At 46.3% G+C, this 21,000-nt stretch overlaps 1 protein-coding gene across 2 annotated transcripts in view; it reads left to right on the top strand.

Moving 5' to 3' along the window:
- LOC310741456 (3',5'-cyclic-AMP phosphodiesterase 4D-like) overlaps nucleotides 1-21,000 on the top strand; it is a 200,805-nt gene that overhangs the window by 1,715 nt on the left and 178,090 nt on the right. The window lies entirely within an intron of this gene.

Genomic DNA, 21,000 nt, shown 5'->3' with positions numbered 1-21,000 from the left:
ACATTAGACCAATAAAATTTCTGAACTACACGAAAAAACGCACCTCACCTGTGTTCTGAGCTGCACGGCATTGGGAGAAAAAACGTTTTTTTTAAACGCACAACGATGCCAAAAGAAAAACTCCTGAGAGAAATAGTTGTGAAAGGAAGGAGGAAGACAGTGAACAATGACTTTCTTGGTAGGCTACTGTTTAGATACAAGCCGTTGTAACGTGTTGAGTCTGGGTTAAGGGAGAGCTTGCTAACTCTAGTTGCAACAGAAATCATATAAGCATAGACAGGTTTCCAAAACTCGTGCTTTTTTATTTTTCTTGGCAACAGCGTTATGGGTTTGTCAAAAAAACTTAGAAATGAGCATCAGAAAATAATAAGGACATAATCCTCGGTCTTGCACACATGCAGTAATATCGGAAAAATGCAGTGGCATGCTATTCCCAAAATACGGCTATGCTCCTAAAGGAAGCGCAAAATATTTCACTAGTTACACCGTGTAACAGACACTGTCTTTCATTAAAGCCTGTGTAAAGTTCAGTAGTTTCAGTGTAGACGGCTTATAGACAGGAACGGCTTATTTATGTTCAAAATAAAAATATTTGTAAAATTCAGTGGGTGCGGCTTATATATGTCTGGAAATTTCGGTATTTATTTTCACATAAATAAAGTAAGATTGTCAGTGCAGGTTACATGTCAAATCCCAACAAATAAACAGTTTAAGCTGGTTGAACTGTTTCTGTGTTTTGAATAGAAGTGTCATGGTGCCTAGCTGGAGCTGGTTCATTTGCTGATTGCTTTAATGTTTATTGTTTTTAATGTTAATTATTGCATTTTATTTAGTTTAATGCACAGAAGCACACGCTCCTATCATTTATTTATTGTTTGACCTGTTACAATATGTTCTGGCTAAAATCCCCTCTCTGCTTTCCACCAAACACATTAAAACTGCAAACGTAATTTTATTAGGCTCTACAGGCACAAGATCAGAACACTGAACAAGATATACCAGGCGTATGAGAACAATAAGAGCCTACTGTGATGGTTTGATTACTTACTTACTTATTCACATGCCTACTAATAAGTTAATTCATTCATTCATTCATTCATTTATTCATTTGTGTGCATATTTGATTGCTTACTTCCATTATTGCTTGCTCATTTGCTTGTTTTTTAAATTGCTTTATAAATTTTTTTTACTTGTTTACTATCATGCTTACTTGCATGATTATTTGTTTAATTCCATGCTTGCCTGCTTACTTTCTTACTTAATTACTCCCATGATTATTAACACCTTCTTCTAGACCTGAGGGGCCACCATGTCCTGGTCTGTACGGACAACACATCGGTGGTCTCATACATCAACCTCGCCCCCTGTACAGGCTGGCATGGCAGATCCTCCTGTGGTCCCAGGGAAAGCTGCTCTCACTGCGGGCTGTCTATATCCCGGGTCACCTGAATCAGAGAGCAGACACCTTTCAAGGCAAGGGCCAAGGCCCGGGGACGGTAAAGCAGATATGGTGGAGATGGCTGAAGAGAGTTCGCCGGGAAGGAGCCCGTATTATCCTGGTGGCACCTTGATGGAAGGGCAAACCATGGTTCACGGACCTTGTGTCCCTCCTCGAGAGACCTCCTTGGGAAATTCCTCCTGGGAGGGATCTCTTCTTCTAGGGAGGGGGAACCAATCACCCCTGCCCAGAGTTATGGAGGCTATGGCTGTGGCCCCTGAGGGGGCACAGTTTCTAGCAGCTGGTCTCTCTACTGAGGTAGTAAAGACCATCCTCCATTCCAGAGCTCTCTCTACGAGGAGGTCATATGCTGCTAAATAGCACCTGTTCGCTGTGTGGTGTGAGCATCACTAATTAGACCCAGTTAACTGCCCAGTTGGTTTAGTGCTAGAGTTCCTGCAGGAACAGTTTGCCACAGCTTTGGCTTCTTAAAGTGAACACTGAAGTGTTAGCGGACACTAAAGTGTTACGTGTCCGCTATCATGGCTTATTGTACCACGCCTGTGGGGCAGTCGCTGGGTAAACACCCCTTGGTGACACGTTTCCTGCACGGCACCTGGAGGCTGAGGCCCAGGATGCGACCCAAAGTGCCTGGGTGGCACTTGGCAGTTGTGCTGGTGGATCTGTCTGAGCCCCCTTCGAGCCCTTGGCCGAGGTGGCCCTTAGGTACCTGTCTATTAAGACTGCTTTCCGTCTGGTTATATACTCTGAAGAGGGTCAGGGACCCACAGGCTCTTTCCATGCCCCGTCTCCCCTGGAGCACACGCTCCTATCATTTATTTATTGTTTGACCTGTTACAATATGTTCTGGCTAAAATTCCCTCTCTGCTTTCCACCAAACACATTAAAACTGCAAACGTAATTTTATTAGGCTCTACAGGCACAAGATCAGAACACTGAACAAGATATACCAGGCGTATGAGAACAATAAGAGCCTACTGTGATGGTTTGATTACTTACTTACTTATTCACATGCCTACTAATAAGTTAATTCATTCATTCATTCATTCATTTATTCATTTGTGTGCATATTTGATTGCTTACTTCCATTATTGCTTGCTCATTTGCTTGTTTTTTAAATTGCTTTATAAATTTTTTTTACTTGTTTACTATCATGCTTACTTGCATGATTATTTGTTTAATTCCATGCTTGCCTGCTTACTTTCTTACTTAATTACTCCCATGATTATTTGTTTAATTACACACTTACTTGATTGCTTAATTACTTGATTACTTACATACTTGGTTTGCTTGAGTGCAGTTGGGGTTATACACCTAGGCTAAAGATCTCACATTAATCTCACATCAGAGTTGTTACCACACATTTCTACATGTCAGTTCAGGGACATACTTTGTTCAATTCAGATATAAAAAAAAAAAAATCATCACAGATTTTCTTTATCTTTAATTCACCGTCAGAATTGCAGTGGATCATAGGTCTCTGTAAACACTCTGATAGATACTAAAAAATGATGGTAAATTGCCAAAATTAGGAGTTAATAAGTGTGCATCTGTGGCTATAAAAGTGGCAGCTTTTAAGTGCCAGTGAAGTTTTTGTCTGATATCATGGGAAAAATCTGAGTAATTAAGCCTCAGGACAAACAAATGGTGGAAATATGCCACAAATTCTGTTCCCTCTCGGGAACTCAAGCTGCGTCACAATGCTTTGGGAATTCCGATGCGTTGTTTGCCTGGGAGTGGAGCATGCTCATTCGGCTCTCGATTGCTCACCTTGTATCCGCATGGCTATGTGCACGCTCCCTCATGGCACGGGCGATTCTCTTGATGAGGTAAAGCAGCGGCGGATGTCGTGGGGCTTGCAGGTGAATCTAGCGGAAGGCATGGAGACGGGTGCGTCCCTTTCTCCGGCCTCACCTGCCGGGTCGAAAGCTTGTTCCCTGAGGGAAGCATGTCCTTCGGCAGCTTCTTCCACTGGTGCTAGCAGCACTGCTAGCTAGCTAGCTATCTCTCCCCGGGTGTAGCTTCATCCCTTAAGGACCCAATATTGCGAGCCACTTTGGTTCTAGTAGGCAAGGCTTATGCGGCAGCGGGTCATGCTGTAGGTTGCCTCCACACCTTGAATGTTTTGCAGGCATACCAGGCTGATCTGCTGTGGGAGATGGTTGAGGGATTCAGCTCTGGGGCTGACGATGTTAAGCGACATCGCGCTGCCGACCTAGCCATTAGGGCCATCAAGGAAACAGCTAAGGCCGTAGGTCGTTCCATGTCAGCCTTTATAGCTACAGTAAGGCATCTGTGGTTCACCCTGTCGGATATTCTTAAAATGGACAGTACTTTCCTGCTTTTTCGGCGATGCCATAGGGGCGGTCATTGACAAGTTTCGGGAGGCTAAAAAGCAATCAGCAGCGTTTCAGCGGTACCTTCTCCGTCGCTCCCATGAGGGCGCTCGGCAGCACCGCAAAGCCCAAAAACAGAGCGTTGCCACCTGGACCCCTGCAGAAGAGCCCAAGCTCTAGGCCCAAGCCCAAGGAGCCGGCTGACCTGAGGGTCGTCTTCTCCAACAAGCGGGCGGTGGCATGCTGGCCTAAACTTAGGAGGGCGGTGTACACCTCATTGCACAGGGTTCCTCCCCTTCTCAGCACCACCAGGCGGTCAGGCTGCTAAACCTGTCAAAGCAAGTGCTTCAGGGCACAGCCACTTCCAGTGGGTGTCTCCCTCCATCTCCACCCGGCCTCATAGTGGATGGAGGAGACCTGCTGCCTCCCAGGAGGCCTCAATGGCTGCAGGGCATTGCTTCAGCCGCTTTGTATGGGCCAGAGACCAGCCTCGAGAGACTTCCTGGCAGCCTGGAAAGGCCTGCCAGACGTGTCTCAGTGGGTCCTGCGCACAATAAAGAAGGGCTACTCGATTTAATTCAGCTCATCTCCTCCCCATTTCAAAGGGGTGTGTCCCAAGCAGGCTCTGGTCCTGGAACAGGAAGTGCACACTTTCCTAAGGGAGGTGGTTCCTCCCTTAGTCAGAGAGTCCAGCTTTTACAGTTAGTACTTCATGGTTTCGAAGAAGGATGGGGGTTTTGTCCGATTCTAGATGTGCGCTGCTTGAACTGCTCACTCGTGAGGCTCAGGTTCAGGATGCTCACTCTCAGGCAGGTCGTGTATCAGATAAAGTCTGAGGACTGGTTTGTCGACGCATACTTCTACATAGCCATCCTTCCCGCTCACAGGAGGTTCCTGAGATTTGCTTTCGGGGGAGAAGCTTACCAATATCAGGTCCTCCTGCACCTTCACAAAGTGCATGAATGCGGCTTTGGCTCCGCTAAGGCTTCAGGGCATCCTCATTCTGAACTATATCTACGATTAATTTAGGTGGGGAGCGGTCCTTAGTAGCCCCTCTGGTGGAACGAGCTATACCTCACATGGCACATAAACTGCCTGGAGATGCTGGCTGTGTTTCTAGCATTGAAACACCTTCTTCTAGACCTGAGGGGCCACCATGTCCTGGTCTGTACGGACAACACATCGGTGGTCTCATACATCAACCTCGCCCCCTGTACAGGCTGGCATGGCAGATCCTCCTGTGGTCCCAGGGAAAGCTGCTCTCACTGCGGGCTGTCTATATCCCGGGTCACCTGAATCAGAGAGCAGACACCTTTCAAGGCAAGGGCCAAGGCCCGGGGACGGTAAAGCAGATATGGTGGAGATGGCTGAAGAGAGTTCGCCGGGAAGGAGCCCGTATTATCCTGGTGGCACCTTGATGGAAGGGCAAACCATGGTTCACGGACCTTGTGTCCCTCCTCGAGAGACCTCCTTGGGAAATTCCTCCTGGGAGGGATCTCTTCTTCTAGGCAGGGGGAACCAATCACCCCTGCCCAGAGTTATGGAGGCTATGGCTGTGGCCCCTGAGGGGGCACAGTTTCTAGCAGCTGGTCTCTCTACTGAGGTAGTAAAGACCATCCTCCATTCCAGAGCTCTCTCTACGAGGAGGTCATATGCTGCTAAATAGCACCTGTTCGCTGTGTGGTGTGAGCATCACTAATTAGACCCAGTTAACTGCCCAGTTGGTTTAGTGCTAGAGTTCCTGCAGGAACAGTTTGCCACAGCTTTGGCTTCTTAAAGTGAACACTGAAGTGTTAGCGGACACTAAAGTGTTACGTGTCCGCTATCATGGCTTATTGTACCACGCCTGTGGGGCAGTCGCTGGGTAAACACCCCTTGGTGACACGTTTCCTGCACGGCACCTGGAGGCTGAGGCCCAGGATGCGACCCAAAGTGCCTGGGTGGCACTTGGCAGTTGTGCTGGTGGATCTGTCTGAGCCCCCTTCGAGCCCTTGGCCGAGGTGGCCCTTAGGTACCTGTCTATTAAGACTGCTTTCCGTCTGGTTATATACTCTGAAGAGGGTCAGGGACCCACAGGCTCTTTCCATGCCCCGTCTCCCCTGGAGCACACGCTCCTATCATTTATTTATTGTTTGACCTGTTACAATATGTTCTGGCTAAAATTCCCTCTCTGCTTTCCACCAAACACATTAAAACTGCAAACGTAATTTTATTAGGCTCTACAGGCACAAGATCAGAACACTGAACAAGATATACCAGGCGTATGAGAACAATAAGAGCCTACTGTGATGGTTTGATTACTTACTTACTTATTCACATGCCTACTAATAAGTTAATTCATTCATTCATTCATTCATTCATTCATTCATTCATTCATTCATTTATTCATTCATTCATTTATTCATTTGTGTGCATATTTGATTGCTTACTTCCATTATTGCTTGCTCATTTGCTTGTTTTTTAAATTGCTTTATAAATTTTTTTTACTTGTTTACTATCATGCTTACTTGCATGATTATTTGTTTAATTCCATGCTTGCCTGCTTACTTTCTTACTTAATTACTCCCATGATTATTTGTTTAATTACACACTTACTTGATTGCTTAATTACTTGATTACTTACATACTTGGTTTGCTTGAGTGCAGTTGGGGTTATACACCTAGGCTAAAGATCTCACATTAATCTCACATCAGAGTTGTTACCACACATTTCTACATGTCAGTTCAGGGACATACTTTGTTCAATTCAGATATAAAAAAAAAAAAAATCATCACAGATTTTCTTTATCTTTAATTCACCGTCAGAATTGCAGTGGATCATAGGTCTCTGTAAACACTCTGATAGATACTAAAAAATGATGGTAAATTGCCAAAATTAGGAGTTAATAAGTGTGCATCTGTGGCTATAAAAGTGGCAGCTTTTAAGTGCCAGTGAAGTTTTTGTCTGATATCATGGGAAAAATCTGAGTAATTAAGCCTCAGGACAAACAAATGGTGGAAATATGCCACAAATTCTGTTCCCTCTCGGGAACTCAAGCTGCGTCACAATGCTTTGGGAATTCCGATGCGTTGTTTGCCTGGGAGTGGAGCATGGTCATTCGGCTCTCGATTGCTCACCTTGTATCCGCATGGCTATGTGCACGCTCCCTCATGGCACGGGCGATTCTCTTGATGAGGTAAAGCAGCGCCGGATGTCGTGGGGCTTGCAGGTGAATCTAGCGGAAGGCATGGAGACGGGTGCGTCCCTTTCTCCGGCCTCACCTGCCGGGTCGAAAGCTTGTTCCCTGAGGGAAGCATGTCCTTCGGCAGCTTCTTCCACTGGTGCTAGCAGCACTGCTAGCTAGCTAGCTATCTCTCCCCGGGTGTAGCTTCATCCCTTAAGGACCCAATATTGCGAGCCACTTTGGTTCTAGTAGGCAAGGCTTATGCGGCAGCGGGTCATGCTGTAGGTTGCCTCCACACCTTGAATGTTTTGCAGGCATACCAGGCTGACCTGCTGTGGGAGATGGTTGAGGGATTCAGCTCTGGGGCTGACGATGTTAAGCGACATCGCGCTGCCGACCTAGCCATTAGGGCCATCAAGGAAACAGCTAAGGCCGTAGGTCGTTCCATGTCAGCCTTTATAGCTACAGTAAGGCATCTGTGGTTCACCCTGTCGGATATTCTTAAAATGGACAGTACTTTCCTGCTTTTTCGGCGATGCCATAGGGGCGGTCATTGACAAGTTTCGGGAGGCTAAAAAGCAATCAGCAGCGTTTCAGCGGTACCTTCTCCGTCGCTCCCATGAGGGCGCTCGGCAGCACCGCAAAGCCCAAAAACAGAGCGTTGCCACCTGGACCCCTGCAGAAGAGCCCAAGCTCTAGGCCCAAGCCCAAGGAGCCGGCTGACCTGAGGGTCGTCTTCTCCAACAAGCGGGCGGTGGCATGCTGGCCTAAACTTAGGAGGGCGGTGTACACCTCATTGCACAGGGTTCCTCCCCTTCTCAGCACCACCAGGCGGTCAGGCTGCTAAACCTGTCAAAGCAAGTGCTTCAGGGCACAGCCACTTCCAGTGGGTGTCTCCCTCCATCTCCACCCGGCCTCATAGTGGATGGAGGAGACCTGCTGCCTCCCAGGAGGCCTCAATGGCTGCAGGGCATTGCTTCAGCCGCTTTGTATGGGCCAGAGACCAGCCTCGAGAGACTTCCTGGCAGCCTGGAAAGGCCTGCCAGACGTGTCTCAGTGGGTCCTGCGCACAATAAAGAAGGGCTACTCGATTTAATTCAGCTCATCTCCTCCCCATTTCAAAGGGGTGTGTCCCAAGCAGGCTCTGGTCCTGGAACAGGAAGTGCACACTTTCCTAAGGGAGGTGGTTCCTCCCTTAGTCAGAGAGTCCAGCTTTTACAGTTAGTACTTCATGGTTTCGAAGAAGGATGGGGGTTTTGTCCGATTCTAGATGTGCGCTGCTTGAACTGCTCACTCGTGAGGCTCAGGTTCAGGATGCTCACTCTCAGGCAGGTCGTGTATCAGATAAAGTCTGAGGACTGGTTTGTCGACGCATACTTCTACATAGCCATCCTTCCCGCTCACAGGAGGTTCCTGAGATTTGCTTTCGGGGGAGAAGCTTACCAATATCAGGTCCTCCTGCACCTTCACAAAGTGCATGAATGCGGCTTTGGCTCCGCTAAGGCTTCAGGGCATCCTCATTCTGAACTATATCTACGATTAATTTAGGTGGGGAGCGGTCCTTAGTAGCCCCTCTGGTGGAACGAGCTATACCTCACATGGCACATAAACTGCCTGGAGATGCTGGCTGTGTTTCTAGCATTGAAACACCTTCTTCTAGACCTGAGGGGCCACCATGTCCTGGTCTGTACGGACAACACATCGGTGGTCTCATACATCAACCTCGCCCCCTGTACAGGCTGGCATGGCAGATCCTCCTGTGGTCCCAGGGAAAGCTGCTCTCACTGCGGGCTGTCTATATCCCGGGTCACCTGAATCAGAGAGCAGACACCTTTCAAGGCAAGGGCCAAGGCCCGGGGACGGTAAAGCAGATATGGTGGAGATGGCTGAAGAGAGTTCGCCGGGAAGGAGCCCGTATTATCCTGGTGGCACCTTGATGGAAGGGCAAACCATGGTTCACGGACCTTGTGTCCCTCCTCGAGAGACCTCCTTGGGAAATTCCTCCTGGGAGGGATCTCTTCTTCTAGGCAGGGGGAACCAATCACCCCTGCCCAGAGTTATGGAGGCTATGGCTGTGGCCCCTGAGGGGGCACAGTTTCTAGCAGCTGGTCTCTCTACTGAGGTAGTAAAGACCATCCTCCATTCCAGAGCTCTCTCTACGAGGAGGTCATATGCTGCTAAATAGCACCTGTTCGCTGTGTGGTGTGAGCATCACTAATTAGACCCAGTTAACTGCCCAGTTGGTTTAGTGCTAGAGTTCCTGCAGGAACAGTTTGCCACAGCTTTGGCTTCTTAAAGTGAACACTGAAGTGTTAGCGGACACTAAAGTGTTACGTGTCCGCTATCATGGCTTATTGTACCACGCCTGTGGGGCAGTCGCTGGGTAAACACCCCTTGGTGACACGTTTCCTGCACGGCACCTGGAGGCTGAGGCCCAGGATGCGACCCAAAGTGCCTGGGTGGCACTTGGCAGTTGTGCTGGTGGATCTGTCTGAGCCCCCTTCGAGCCCTTGGCCGAGGTGGCCCTTAGGTACCTGTCTATTAAGACTGCTTTCCGTCTGGTTATATACTCTGAAGAGGGTCAGGGACCCACAGGCTCTTTCCATGCCCCGTCTCCCCTGGAGCACACGCTCCTATCATTTATTTATTGTTTGACCTGTTACAATATGTTCTGGCTAAAATTCCCTCTCTGCTTTCCACCAAACACATTAAAACTGCAAACGTAATTTTATTAGGCTCTACAGGCACAAGATCAGAACACTGAACAAGATATACCAGGCGTATGAGAACAATAAGAGCCTACTGTGATGGTTTGATTACTTACTTACTTATTCACATGCCTACTAATAAGTTAATTCATTCATTCATTCATTCATTCATTCATTCATTCATTCATTCATTTATTCATTCATTCATTTATTCATTTGTGTGCATATTTGATTGCTTACTTCCATTATTGCTTGCTCATTTGCTTGTTTTTTAAATTGCTTTATAAATTTTTTTTACTTGTTTACTATCATGCTTACTTGCATGATTATTTGTTTAATTCCATGCTTGCCTGCTTACTTTCTTACTTAATTACTCCCATGATTATTTGTTTAATTACACACTTACTTGATTGCTTAATTACTTGATTACTTACATACTTGGTTTGCTTGAGTGCAGTTGGGGTTATACACCTAGGCTAAAGATCTCACATTAATCTCACATCAGAGTTGTTACCACACATTTCTACATGTCAGTTCAGGGACATACTTTGTTCAATTCAGATATAAAAAAAAAAAATCATCACAGATTTTCTTTATCTTTAATTCACCGTCAGAATTGCAGTGGATCATAGGTCTCTGTAAACACTCTGATAGATACTAAAAAATGATGGTAAATTGCCAAAATTAGGAGTTAATAAGTGTGCATCTGTGGCTATAAAAGTGGCAGCTTTTAAGTGCCAGTGAAGTTTTTGTCTGATATCATGGGAAAAATCTGAGTAATTAAGCCTCAGGACAAACAAATGGTGGAAATATGCCACAAATTCTGTTCCCTCTCGGGAACTCAAGCTGCGTCACAATGCTTTGGGAATTCCGATGCGTTGTTTGCCTGGGAGTGGAGCATGCTCATTTGGCTCTCGATTGCTCACCTTGTATCCGCATGGCTATGTGCACGCTCCCTCATGGCACGGGCGATTCTCTTGATGAGGTAAAGCAGCGCCGGATGTCGTGGGGCTTGCAGGTGAATCTAGCGGAAGGCATGGAGACGGGTGCGTCCCTTTCTCCGGCCTCACCTGCCGGGTCGAAAGCTTGTTCCCTGAGGGAAGCATGTCCTTCGGCAGCTTCTTCCACTGGTGCTAGCAGCACTGCTAGCTAGCTAGCTATCTCTCCCCGGGTGTAGCTTCATCCCTTAAGGACCCAATATTGCGAGCCACTTTGGTTCTAGTAGGCAAGGCTTATGCGGCAGCGGGTCATGCTGTAGGTTGCCTCCACACCTTGAATGTTTTGCAGGCATACCAGGCTGACCTGCTGTGGGAGATGGTTGAGGGATTCAGCTCTGGGGCTGACGATGTTAAGCAACATCGCGCTGCCGACCTAGCCATTAGGGCCATCAAGGAAACAGCTAAGGCCGTAGGTCGTTCCATGTCAGCCTTTATAGCTACAGTAAGGCATCTGTGGTTCACCCTGTCGGATATTCTTAAAATGGACAGTACTTTCCTGCTTTTTCGGCGATGCCATAGGGGCGGTCATTGACAAGTTTCGGGAGGCTAAAAAGCAATCAGCAGCGTTTCAGCGGTACCTTCTCCGTCGCTCCCATGAGGGCGCTCGGCAGCACCGCGAAGCCCAAAAACAGAGCGTTGCCACCTGGACCCCTGCAGAAGGGCCCAAGCTCTAGGCCCAAGCCCAAGGAGCCGGCTGACCTGAGGGTCGTCCTCTCCAACAAGCGGGCGGTGGCATGCTGGCCTAAACTTAGGAGGGCGGTGTACACCTCATTGCACAGGGTTCCTCCCCTTCTCAGCACCACCAGGCGGTCAGGCTGCTAAACCTGTCAAAGCAAGTGCTTCAGGGCACAGCCACTTCCAGTGGGTGTCTCCCTCCATCTCCACCCGGCCTCATAGTGGATGGAGGAGACCTGCTGCCTCCCAGGAGGCCTCAATGGCTGCAGGGCATTGCTTCAGCCGCTTTGTATGGGCCAGAGACCAGCCTCGAGAGACTTCCTGGCAGCCTGGAAAGGCCTGCCAGATGTGTCTCAGTGGGTCCTGCGCACAATAAAGAAGGGCTACTCGATTTAATTCAGCTCATCTCCTCCCCATTTCAAAGGGGTGTGTCCCAAGCAGGCTCTGGTCCTGGAACAGGAAGTGCACACTTTCCTAAGGGAGGTGGTTCCTCCCTTAGTCAGAGAGTCCAGCTTTTACAGTTAGTACTTCATGGTTTCGAAGAAGGATGGGGGTTTTGTCCGATTCTAGATGTGCGCTGCTTGAACTGCTCACTCGTGAGGCTCAGGTTCAGGATGCTCACTCTCAGGCAGGTCGTGTATCAGATAAAGTCTGAGGACTGGTTTGTCGACGCATACTTCTACATAGCCATCCTTCCCGCTCACAGGAGGTTCCTGAGATTTGCTTTCGGGGGAGAAGCTTACCAATATCAGGTCCTCCTGCACCTTCACAAAGTGCATGAATGCGGCTTTGGCTCCGCTAAGGCTTCAGGGCATCCTCATTCTGAACTATATCTACGATTAATTTAGGTGGGGAGCGGTCCTTAGTAGCCCCTCTGGTGGAACGAGCTATACCTCACATGGCACATAAACTGCCTGGAGATGCTGGCTGTGTTTCTAGCATTGAAACACCTTCTTCTAGACCTGAGGGGCCACCATGTCCTGGTCTGTACGGACAACACATCGGTGGTCTCATACATCAACCTCGCCCCCTGTACAGGCTGGCATGGCAGATCCTCCTGTGGTCCCAGGGAAAGCTGCTCTCACTGCGGGCTGTCTATATCCCGGGTCACCTGAATCAGAGAGCAGACACCTTTCAAGGCAAGGGCCAAGGCCCGGGGACGGTAAAGCAGATATGGTGGAGATGGCTGAAGAGAGTTCGCCGGGAAGGAGCCCGTATTATCCTGGTGGCACCTTGATGGAAGGGCAAACCATGGTTCACGGACCTTGTGTCCCTCCTCGAGAGACCTCCTTGGGAAATTCCTCCTGGGAGGGATCTCTTCTTCTAGGCAGGGGGAACCAATCACCCCTGCCCAGAGTTATGGAGGCTATGGCTGTGGCCCCTGAGGGGGCACAGTTTCTAGCAGCTGGTCTCTCTACTGAGGTAGTAAAGACCATCCTCCATTCCAGAGCTCTCTCTACGAGGAGGTCATATGCTGCTAAATAGCACCTGTTCGCTGTGTGGTGTGAGCATCACTAATTAGACCCAGTTAACTGCCCAGTTGGTTTAGTGCTAGAGTTCCTGCAGGAACAGTTTGCCACAGCTTTGGCTTCTTAAAGTGAACACTGAAGTGTTAGCGGACACTAAAGTGTTACGTGTCCGCTATCATGGCTTATTGTACCATGCCTGTGGGGCAGTCGCTGGGTAAACACCCCTTGGTGACACGTTTCCTGCACGGCACCTGGAGGCTGAGGCCCAGGATGCGACCCAAAGTGCCTGGGTGGCACTTGGCAGTTGTGCTGGTGGATCTGTCTGAGCCCCCTTCGAGCCCTTGGCCGAGGTGGCCCTTAGGTACCTGTCTATTAAGACTGCTTTCCGTCTGGTTATATACTCTGAAGAGGGTCAGGGACCCACAGGCTCTTTCCATGCCCCGTCTCCCCTGGAGCACACGCTCCTATCATTTATTTATTGTTTGACCTGTTACAATATGTTCTGGCTAAAATTCCCTCTCTGCTTTCCACCAAACACATTAAAACTGCAAACGTAATTTTATTAGGCTCTACAGGCACAAGATCAGAACACTGAACAAGATATACCAGGCGTATGAGAACAATAAGAGCCTACTGTGATGGTTTGATTACTTACTTACTTATTCACATGCCTACTAATAAGTTAATTCATTCATTCATTCATTCATTCATTCATTCATTCATTCATTTATTCATTCATTCATTTATTCATTTGTGTGCATATTTGATTGCTTACTTCCATTATTGCTTGCTCATTTGCTTGTTTTTTAAATTGCTTTATAATTTTTTTTTACTTGTTTACTATCATGCTTACTTGCATGATTATTTGTTTAATTCCATGCTTGCCTGCTTACTTTCTTACTTAATTACTCCCATGATTATTTGTTTAATTACACACTTACTTGATTGCTTAATTACTTGATTACTTACATACTTGGTTTGCTTGAGTGCAGTTGGGGTTATACACCTAGGCTAAAGATCTCACATTAATCTCACATCAGAGTTGTTACCACACATTTCTACATGTCAGTTCAGGGACATACTTTGTTCAATTCAGATATAAAAAAAAAAAATCATCACAGATTTTCTTTATCTTTAATTCACCGTCAGAATTGCAGTGGATCATAGGTCTCTGTAAACACTCTGATAGATACTAAAAAATGATGGTAAATTGCCAAAATTAGGAGTTAATAAGTGTGCATCTGTGGCTATAAAAGTGGCAGCTTTTAAGTGCCAGTGAAGTTTTTGTCTGATATCATGGGAAAAATCTGAGTAATTAAGCCTCAGGACAAACAAATGGTGGAAATATGCCACAAATTCTGTTCCCTCTCGGGAACTCAAGCTGCGTCACAATGCTTTGGGAATTCCGATGCGTTGTTTGCCTGGGAGTGGAGCATGCTCATTTGGCTCTCGATTGCTCACCTTGTATCCGCATGGCTATGTGCACGCTCCCTCATGGCACGGGCGATTCTCTTGATGAGGTAAAGCAGCGCCGGATGTCGTGGGGCTTGCAGGTGAATCTAGCGGAAGGCATGGAGACGGGTGCGTCCCTTTCTCCGGCCTCACCTGCCGGGTCGAAAGCTTGTTCCCTGAGGGAAGCATGTCCTTCGGCAGCTTCTTCCACTGGTGCTAGCAGCACTGCTAGCTAGCTAGCTATCTCTCCCCGGGTGTAGCTTCATCCCTTAAGGACCCAATATTGCGAGCCACTTTGGTTCTAGTAGGCAAGGCTTATGCGGCAGCGGGTCATGCTGTAGGTTGCCTCCACACCTTGAATGTTTTGCAGGCATACCAGGCTGACCTGCTGTGGGAGATGGTTGAGGGATTCAGCTCTGGGGCTGACGATGTTAAGCGACATCGCGCTGCCGACCTAGCCATTAGGGCCATCAAGGAAACAGCTAAGGCCGTAGGTCGTTCCATGTCAGCCTTTATAGCTACAGTAAGGCATCTGTGGTTCACCCTGTCGGATATTCTTAAAATGGACAGTACTTTCCTGCTTTTTCGGCGATGCCATAGGGGCGGTCATTGACAAGTTTCGGGAGGCTAAAAAGCAATCAGCAGCGTTTCAGCGGTACCTTCTCCGTCGCTCCCATGAGGGCGCTCGGCAGCACCGCGAAGCCCAAAAACAGAGCGTTGCCACCTGGACCCCTGCAGAAGGGCCCAAGCTCTAGGCCCAAGCCCAAGGAGCCGGCTGACCTGAGGGTCGTCCTCTCCAACAAGCGGGCGGTGGCATGCTGGCCTAAACTTAGGAGGGCGGTGTACACCTCATTGCACAGGGTTCCTCCCCTTCTCAGCACCACCAGGCGGTCAGGCTGCTAAACCTGTCAAAGCAAGTGCTTCAGGGCACAGCCACTTCCAGTGGGTGTCTCCCTCCATCTCCACCCGGCCTCATAGTGGATGGAGGAGACCTGCTGCCTCCCAGGAGGCCTCAATGGCTGCAGGGCATTGCTTCAGCCGCTTTGTATGGGCCAGAGACCAGCCTCGAGAGACTTCCTGGCAGCCTGGAAAGGCCTGCCAGATGTGTCTCAGTGGGTCCTGCGCACAATAAAGAAGGGCTACTCGATTTAATTCAGCTCATCTCCTCCCCATTTCAAAGGGGTGTGTCCCAAGCAGGCTCTGGTCCTGGAACAGGAAGTGCACACTTTCCTAAGGGAGGTGGTTCCTCCCTTAGTCAGAGAGTCCAGCTTTTACAGTTAGTACTTCATGGTTTCGAAGAAGGATGGGGGTTTTGTCCGATTCTAGATGTGCGCTGCTTGAACTGCTCACTCGTGAGGCTCAGGTTCAGGATGCTCACTCTCAGGCAGGTCGTGTATCAGATAAAGTCTGAGGACTGGTTTGTCGACGCATACTTCTACATAGCCATCCTTCCCGCTCACAGGAGGTTCCTGAGATTTGCTTTCGGGGGAGAAGCTTACCAATATCAGGTCCTCCTGCACCTTCACAAAGTGCATGAATGCGGCTTTGGCTCCGCTAAGGCTTCAGGGCATCCTCATTCTGAACTATATCTACGATTAATTTAGGTGGGGAGCGGTCCTTAGTAGCCCCTCTGGTGGAACGAGCTATACCTCACATGGCACATAAACTGCCTGGAGATGCTGGCTGTGTTTCTAGCATTGAAACACCTTCTTCCAGACCTGAGGGGCCACCATGTCCTGGTCTGTACGGACAACACATCGGTGGTCTCATACATCAACCTCGCCCCCTGTACAGGCTGGCATGGCAGATCCTCCTGTGGTCCCAGGGAAAGCTGCTCTCACTGTGGGCTGTCTATATCCCGGGTCACCTGAATCAGAGAGCAGACACCTTTCAAGGCAAGGGCCAAGGCCCGGGGACGGTAAAGCAGATATGGTGGAGATGGCTGAAGAGAGTTCGCCGGGAAGGAGCCCGTATTATCCTGGTGGCACCTTGATGGAAGGGCAAACCATGGTTCACGGACCTTGTGTCCCTCCTCGAGAGACCTCCTTGGGAAATTCCTCCTGGGAGGGATCTCTTCTTCTAGGCAGGGGGAACCAATCACCCCTGCCCAGAGTTATGGAGGCTATGGCTGTGGCCCCTGAGGGGGCACAGTTTCTAGCAGCTGGTCTCTCTACTGAGGTAGTAAAGACCATCCTCCATTCCAGAGCTCTCTCTACGAGGAGGTCGTATGCTGCTAAATAGCACCTGTTCGCTGTGTGGTGTGAGCATCACTTATTAGACCCAGTTAACTGCCCAGTTGGTTTAGTGCTAGAGTTCCTGCAGGAACAGTTTGCCACAGCTTTGGCTTCTTAAAGTGAACACTGAAGTGTTAGCGGACACTAAAGTGTTACGTGTCCGCTATCATGGCTTATTGTACCACGCCTGTGGGGCAGTCGCTGGGTAAACACCCCTTGGTGACACGTTTCCTGCACGGCACCTGGAGGCTGAGGCCCAGGACGCGACCCAGAGTGCCCGGGTGGCACTTGGCAGTTGTGCTGGTGGATCTGTCTGAGCCCCCTTCGAGCCCTTGGCCGAGGTGGCCCTTAGGTACCTGTCTATTAAGACTGCTTTCCGTCTGGTTATATACTCTGAAGAGGGTCAGGGACCTACAGGCTCTTTCCATGCCCCGTCTCCCCTGGAGCTACCCCTGGCATGGCCAGTGCCTTTGTTTACCCTAAACCTGGGTACGTACCTAAGGTGCCTGCGGTTCCCCCACGACCAGTCGTGCTGCAGTCATTCTACCCTCCTCCCTTCTAAGCCCGTGACCAGGAAAAGCAAAACTGACTGTGTCCAGTGCAAGCACAGGACACGTACGTCCACAGTCTGTGGAGGAAGTCGGAATAGCTGTTTGTCTGCTATGACCCCTAAAGGAAAGTTTTTCCTGCCAATAAACAGACTCGCAGTAGGTGAATTGTGGATACCATCTCGTCCTCATCTCCTCATCACACTCCTCAGAGTGTAGCGGCCACTACAGGCCTGGTCCACTGGAGTCCCACTCCAGGACATTTGCAACATTGTGGGCTGGTCCACCCCGCTGACCTTCATCAGATTTAATGACCTCGACCTTAGAGCCACTCCCGGCTTCTCTGCCCTGCGTTCTGGTTGTGCTTACACACACTAGGCAAGGACTGGTCAGTTTGGCATGATTGAACACTTGTTCCCAAAGTGCTGTGACGAAGCTCGAGTTCCCGAAAGGGACCGTCTCTAGGTTACGTATGTAACCTTAGTATCCTGAGGGAATGAGACGCTGTGTCTCCAAGCCACACTCCCTGCTAGCGTCGGCTCCACTGCATGTGCATTTTGTAGCTTCCTGATCGAGACAAATATTGAATCCCAGGGATGAACATACTTTGGTTCAAAAGGTTCAACTGAACACAAAGACAATAACAATGGAAATATTTAAATAGTTGAAGATACAAAGGTACAAAAAAAAAAAAATCACTGAACACTACCATACATCTGGATGATGTATGATGGACATTCGGTGCAACCCAGATGAGGATGGGTTCCCTCTTGAGTTTGGTTTCTCTCAAGGTTTCTTTCTTATGCCATCTCGGGTGTTTCCTTGCCACAGTTGCTCATCAGGGACAAACTAATTTACAAAGAACATATTTACTTTTAATCACCACATTATCTTTGTAAAGCTGCTTTAAAACAATGTTCATTGTTAAAAGCGCTATACAAATAAAAATTAATTGAATTGAATTGAATTGGAATCTGATCAGCAGAACATAGACCTTCTCTTTTGAAACAGTGTGCTCAGGTCAGATGAAATAATTTAAACATTTGACTATGATAATCAGGGCTATTTATAATGAAAAAAGGGAGAAGCTTTTAATTTGAAGAACACCATCCACACTGTGAAGCATAGAGGTGGCAGTATGAGGTTGTACAGAGACATGGTGCACTTTAGATAATCGATGGCGTCATTAAAAAGGAGGATTATCTCAAAATACTGAAGTAACATCACAGACCATTAGCCAGAAAGTTAGAGCCTTACCTCTGCATACATAGGACTTCATAGACAAATTGTGGGCTAAACTGTATGAAAATGTATGTGCAAGGAGGGTCTAAATCCTGACCAATTCTGTCAAGAGACATAAGCCCACATTCTGGCAAAGTATTGTGAGGAACTTGTGTAAGTCTACCACAAGAATTTTAAGTGGATTTTAAGTGTATCTGAAGCAAATCTGTCATTTTGCTATCATTTTTAACTCTTAAATAAAGTAGATGCCTTAATTGACTTAACACAGGATACGTTTGAGAACACATAATATGTGGAGTTGTGAAAAAACACCTTTGAATGTTTCCTTTGTGAATATAAACTCTTGACCTCAACTGTCCTTGATTGTTGCTTGATTTCTTTGCTTGTTTGATTATTTTTCAGTGTAATAGGATTTCTGTTTAAAAAAAAAAAAAAAAAGATCTAAATGAATGTATTAAATGAATTTTATTATTTGTGCATGTCTAATTTGGCTTACAGACTTACAATATAATGGATAATTTTCTGTTTACATAAAATGATTAACTAGAATAAAACTGCTTTCTTGACCAAATAGAATTGTACACTGTAGCACAGCTTGAACTTTGTCTAGGTCTGATAAGGTCTTTCACCTTAATAAGTAAACCAGAATATTAACTTGTTCAATAAAAGCAAACGGGTTTGCACTTTTATATCGAGAATTTCATGTTTGTTTAATCTAAATGAATGCATTTTATAAAAGGAAACCTCTTGCTCTACAAAAATACAGTATGCAGTGCTACAATAAATCACTTTTAGCCACCTTTTGTTTGTTCTATGTTTTACTTGTTCTATGCCACTGTTAAAGCAAAAGCTCTGGGATCAAATGCATAACATAATTACTCTTGAGATCAGCCGTTCTCCAAATCGCTTTAGAACGTTGCGGACATCTGCATCCATTGGCCAGATCCAGAGTTTTATCTTTAAATGGGCCTGATCAGCTGAAAGCTTTGGCTTTAGTCTTAAGAGCACACACAATCCATTTAAAGGTTGATAGCATTTGTGATAATTAAAAGTGCACTTCACGCCAAGGATACAAAAACTGAGATTAATTCTGGGCATTAATTACAACAAGCCACTATAGTGCAAATAATACTTGATTTTTTTTATATTGCTGTTTATTAATAGAAATATGTAATTCCTAAACAGATTTCATGCAACAAGTAGCTGTCATTTTGAAGGTGAATGAGTTTTCTATCATTTTTAAAGACAACATTATTACAAAATACTTAAATGGGAAAAAACTACAAAACCACATCAATGACCTTAAACATCCTTGGTTTGACTACATGTAAATTGAAAGATAATGGTACAGATTGTGCAGATATCACATTGTACTTTCAAGATAATGATAAAGAATGTAAAAACAAAGGCCACAATCAACTGAAAAGAGTTGCAGGACAAACTGAAAGCAGCAGGAACAACAATTATATTGCAAACGATAAGCAATTAACTAAACAACAATCATCAACATTTTTGAGATTTTGAACAAGGGTTGTCTTGGTTGTTGTGTTTTAAGCAGAAAAGTAATAAAAGTCTATTTGAATTTACAATATAATGTGCTTTAAGGTAGATGTGCTGATGATCATTCGACTGGACAGAACAACATCAATTCAGTCATTTATTAAATTATTGTAACCTTTTTTACATTCTTTATAAAAACAGCTTCACAAAATAATACATTCTAAGAGATAATTCTTCATGTCAAGCTGATCAACATCAACTAATTTTAGGACACTATATGAAGTGCACATGTGCAACACTTAGTGCAAAAAAAGGACAATATAATACAAAGAAACAGTAAACAATGTAACTGATTGTGGTGCCATCAAAGTTGAACATAGAAATGTCAAAGCCAGTCATTAGTAATATTTTTCAACTGCTGTTAATTGGGCCATTTTGGATAACTAAAATATTGTTGTATTATGTCTGACTCATAAACTGGTTTCTTTAGCATTAAACATTTATTACAGATTTTACAAGGACAGGGTCATGAGACTGAGTGATAAACTATGATGTCAGGGAGCTATCTGATGTTTTATTTTGACATTGTGTCATGGAATGACATGCAGCTGCGTGCCTCCTTAGATTTCTGCCCAATTTTTTTATTAATCTTTGTAAACCAGTCTGAAGAAATATTCTAGACTTGAATAATAAATTCAAGATTCTCATTTTTAATATTATTTTTGTATCGTTAGGTTTTTATCATACAAAATACTGTATTGACAATTTGGTCAATTGAAATTAAGGCTACACAGCACCTTTACAGCAATATATTGCAATCATAAAGTCTATGAATCTGCTTGTGAATTGCTTGCTGATGAATGAAATTTTATGAGATTCTCACCTCTTGTTGTGTAGCATAATTTGCATGTTTGGGCATCTGTGCTATAGAGATAAATGTAAATAAATTATTATGTAAATAAATGACAAAATGAAGCACACTAAAATATCTCAAAAAGCAATACATAATGCCATGATCTAAAGAAATTTAAAAACAGATGGAAAGGGTTGCAATAAAATTTCTAAGGCTTTTGGAGTCCAGCAAACCATGGTGAGAGCCATTATCCACAAATGGAGAAAACTTGGAACAGTGGTGACCTTTCCCATGAGTGGTTGATCTACCAAAACTACTCCAAGAGTGCAACAAAGACTCATCCATGAGCTCATAAAAGAATC

Source organism: Silurus aristotelis (genome assembly GCF_946808225.1).
Source record: "Silurus aristotelis genome assembly, chromosome: 18".
Lineage (NCBI taxonomy): Eukaryota > Metazoa > Chordata > Actinopteri > Siluriformes > Siluridae > Silurus > Silurus aristotelis.
The sequence above is the reverse complement of the archived record's forward strand: the minus strand, read 5'-3'. Positions and strand labels throughout refer to the sequence as shown.